The 4,544-nt window shown below is 41.4% G+C and overlaps 1 non-coding gene across 1 annotated transcript; it reads right to left on the bottom strand.

Annotated features, from left to right (window-relative positions):
• Nucleotides 1–508: 508 nt before the first annotated feature.
• On the bottom strand, nucleotides 509–615 carry LOC127667194 (U6 spliceosomal RNA). Its single transcript, XR_007973833.1, has one exon. It is a non-coding gene; the product is annotated as a U6 spliceosomal RNA (small nuclear RNA).
• Between the last annotated feature and the right edge of the window lie 3,929 nt (nucleotides 616–4,544).

The following is a 4,544-nucleotide window of genomic DNA, read 5'->3' as shown; positions in this document are numbered from 1 at the left end:
GGGGCCACTCCTCCGTTCTTCTTGTACCTCATTTGATGTGTGGATTATGTTTGGGGCATTCCAATTTTCTAGGTTAATATCCACTTATTAGTGAGTGCATACCATGAGTCACCTTTTGAGTCTGGGTTACTTCACTTAGTATGATGTTTTCTAGCTCCATCCATTTGCCTAAGAATTTCATGAATTCATTGTTTCTAATGGCTGAATAGTACTCCATTGTGTAGATACATCACATTTTTTGCATCCACTCTTCTGTTGAGGGATACCTGGGCTCTTTCCAGCATCTGGCAATTATAAATAGGACTGCTATGAACATAGTAGAGCATGTATCCTTATTACATGGTGGGGAATCCTCTGGGTATATGCCCAGGAGTGGTATAGCAGGATCTTCTGGAAGTGAAGTGCCCAGTTTTCGGAGGAACTGCCAGACTGATTTCCAGAGTGGTTGTACCAATTTGCAACCCCACCAGCAGTGGAGGAGTGTTCCTCTTTCTCCACACCCTCTCCAAAAAATATGGAACGCTTCACAAATTTGCATGTCATCCTTGCGCAGGGGCCATGCTAATCTTCTCTGTATCGTTCCAATTTTAGTATATGTGCTGCCGAAGCAAGCATGCGGAGTAGATTTTTAAGAAAACCTAATATTGACTTTCTTCCTTGGTTATTAGTAACCATGATTATGCAGATCTATAAAAAAAGAGTAAGCAGGGAAAGATGCACAATTTGTGGAGAAGAAGAGCATCAAAAAAAAAATACAATGTGGGAGCCAAGGCTTATGCTGAAAGAAATAAGGGAGGTCTGATGAAAATGGAATAAAGGGCAGATGCTCGCAGGGCAGACCTCACCCAGCTAGTCCTGTGACCTGTGATGACAAAGGAAAGCCTATGTGAATGGAGTTCAGGAAGGGGATCTGTTTCCACCCCACATGGCAGCATAAGCCACATGGTTCTGGGCTTAGAGTCACGTGAGAAACACAGCCAATTTGTAAGCTGACTCTATCTTGAGCCTGTTTGTCTCAAGTTTGAACTCTGGTTAATAGATACCACAAACAATTCCAGGAAGAAACTGCCCTGCACCCAAACCAATCAGGGAATAGAGGGAAAGTGCCTACAATTCCGGAGATCATAGATTAACTCTTCAAGCGGGCTGCAGTCATCACTGACCTGTCCCTGTGCGCCGAGACACCCCTGACCAAATAAGACAATTGCCAGGCTGCAGATGCCCATTCCCTGCTCAGTCTAGTACAAAAGTCCCTGCCTAGCTGAGGCACAGCACTGTCAGCACACATTCACTGCTTTGTTAGAGTTGAATGAGGGCTCTTTGCTTCTGCATGTGGACTTGGACTCCTGGTGGTCTTTGGGGACCCTGAAATCTGGGCACAACCCACAAAGGCACAGGAGTAAGGGGTTGTGGTCTGTAAACCCCAAATAAACTCTTCTGCAAAATAAACTCTTCTGCAAGTTGTCCTGGTCATAGTGCCTTATCACAGCAATGAAAATGCGACTAAGACTGACAGAATGATAGGTTTGAGGAGGTGACATTCGAAGACGTTTTATCTCAAGAAAAAATGGAAGCAGCTCAAACCCACAAGTGCTGGGACTGCCCTCTTGCTGCCCCGTGCTGGTTGCTCTTTGTGGACCTGGCACAAGCTAGACTTATTTTTGCAGATGAAACCTTCATTGAGAAAATGCCTCCATCTGATTGGCCTGTGGACACGCCTACAGAAGCACTTTCTTTCTTTCTTATTTTTTTTGTAGGGCATTTTTTTTTATTCAATATATTTTTTTATTTACATTTCAAATGATTTCCCCTTTTCTGGCTCCCCACTCCCCGAAAGTCCCATCAGCCTTCTTCCCTCCCGCTGTTCCCCCATCCACCCCTTCCCACCTCCCTGTTCTGGAATTGTTTAGTAAGGATCAGTGTGGGCAGTCCCACTTCCGTGCTGCCTGGCTCTGCTTTAGTTAGTGCCTCCAGTTTTCTACCCTGAGCCCCTACCTGGGCTTCCCTCTGATGGAAAGTAACTTTGAAATGGAAATAAACCTTTCCCTCCCTGAGCTGGTTTTGGTCAGCATTTTATCATAACAACAGAAAAGTCACATAGGGTACTCCCTAAAGGGATACTGTGAATCTGGGAGAGAGGGCCCTGACAGGAACAGCTGGCGCTTGGACTGGAGGGTGGCAAAGGGCTGCTTTGCCAAGGACAGATCATACCTTGTTTTGGCAGGTGCAGCAACAGATGTGTAGCTGAAAGGGATCAGGTTTCTAAGATTTTGGGATGAGGAGCACTAGATACTGACTCTTGAGAAAGGATTCTATATCAAGAGATGTAATGAGACAACCAAACATTTTTTTTATTGATATATTTTTTATTTACATTTCAAATGATTTCCCCTTTTCTGGGCCCCCACTCCCCGAAAGTCCCATCAGCCCCCTTCCCTCCCCCCTGTTTTCCCAACATTTTTTACTTAAGCAGCTTTAAGACTTAGTCCAAAACTGCACAGCACCAAAAAGTGTTATTATCAATGAACATTTATTCAAAGTTTCAGTATAACAGAAAACGAGAAGTGATCGAATAATGGCAGAGATTTAGTGCCATGAAAACTTTTAGAAAAGTTATATATGTTGGTGAGCTATGGTCTTCAAATAACTACTTCCCAAAATTCTGCAATGCAGTCTTCTTTTTGTTTTTCTGAAATGGTCCTCATGAGGTGCATAATTACTTCTACAATTTAAATAGTCCTATTGGAGGCATTAGAAGTGAATTTAAAATACATGGTGAAACTATTTACTTTTTGATCACTGGCAACATATCAGAATAATGTTTTGTTTATGTTCACAATATGGTCCTACAGATTGGATAAATGGTTTGAAAAATCAACAAACAGATGAGGTTTTGAAAATGGAAGAGATTTGGCTTAATTCCTAAGTTCTGTGCATTGTATTCTATAGGTTGGTGTGGACTGTGTCTAGTAGGTTCTTATCATATGTCCATAACTCACTCAGAAGGAGGAGAGTAGAGAAGGATTCAAGGTCAGCTTTAGAACCAGATACATTATTTAATATAAGAACTGTATCTATAAACATTTTCAGCTGTCTTCAATGGTGAGACTGTTTTCTGTTGCACATAAACTTATCATTACTGATGCGAGTGTTGTTTGTCATCTGTACCTTTGAGACTTCATTGATTCTGATCTGAGAAGCCATGCATCTAAAATGGCAGATGAGCAGCAGTAGAGACAGACTCTTTTTCTCCATTCATCTACAGAGAAATGTGAGGAAAGAAGGAGCTGGTTGTGGGGAAGGACATGTCCTGTGTGAGTGACGTCAACAAAGGAGTGGTGGCTTTAAACTTCTTTTCCTCTGAATCTGGTAGAGTTTTCTTGTTAAGCATATAACTATGTCTCTGGCACATTGAGGTTGACTTCACAATTCCTCAAATGAACCTCTGAAGATGACTTTTAGAAACCATGTATACAGTTCATGGAAGAATGACTGACTGACTGACTGACTGACTGACTGACTGACTGACAAGTACAAAGTAAGGCATGTCTTATCTTCTGGAATGTGGTATTTTCAAATGACAAAGTATGGTGATCTGATATTGTGACATCAGTGACATACAGGATTTAATCTGAAGTCTTATTAGACAGCTACACTTCTTAGGAACACTCAGGCATGCACTTTGATTCTGGATAATAGCTATCCCTTTCCTGTAGTCCTTAGGGACTCCCTGATTTAGGTCTCAATTTAGTTTTCCAAGGTTCTGGATAATTTATAAGCATGCTTAATTGTTTCCAAGTTTATGTTGGGTGGGAGCAGAACCAAATGCCTTGTCCTCTCTTTAATTAGCATGCCAAATGGTACTTTTCATTGTGCAATACATCACTGCACCGTGCTGGGCATCTCGTGGGCAGAATCAAGACCCATTGTACAGCATGGTGCTTGCTCTGCTCCAGTAATGTTTTATGATAGCTGTAACACTGCTTTTTATTTATTTCTTTGCTTAGGCTAATATGCACAGAATTCATATCACATGTTCTTCCAAACAGACTTACTTGGAAAGCCAATTAAGTTTTCTTAAGAGTCAGTTTTAATAAGGCCACATAGAGTGTGCATTCAAAGTAGCCGAGAGGAAAGGAAGCCTAAATGTGGTAAAGAATACCAAAGAAAATACCTGGAAAATAATGGAGTGAGGAAGCCAGGGAAGATTATGAATCAAGCTGTGTGCCGGGAACAGATATTGAGCACTCCTCTGTATGGCCAAGCACAGGTTCTCATTCAGTCCTGAATTTCACCTTGCTCAATGCAGTCGGCTGTGCTGCATCCATCTATAATTTATTTATGCAAATAGATAAAGCAAATTTCAGGAGACTTTTAGAAAAGACCTTCTGAAACATTTCAGTGTTTTATCTTTTGCAAAGAGTTTACATGCTCCAGGGATAATTTTTTGCTGTTTTAACGAGTACTCAAAAGTGTTTTTAGTAGTTTGGGAACATACTAAATTATTTGTTCACATTTCATACCTCCTGATACATTATATGACT

Source organism: Apodemus sylvaticus, chromosome 16, assembly GCF_947179515.1.
Source record: "Apodemus sylvaticus chromosome 16, mApoSyl1.1, whole genome shotgun sequence".
NCBI classification, from domain to species: domain Eukaryota; kingdom Metazoa; phylum Chordata; class Mammalia; order Rodentia; family Muridae; genus Apodemus; species Apodemus sylvaticus.
This window is presented reverse-complemented; position numbering and strand designations above follow the sequence as displayed.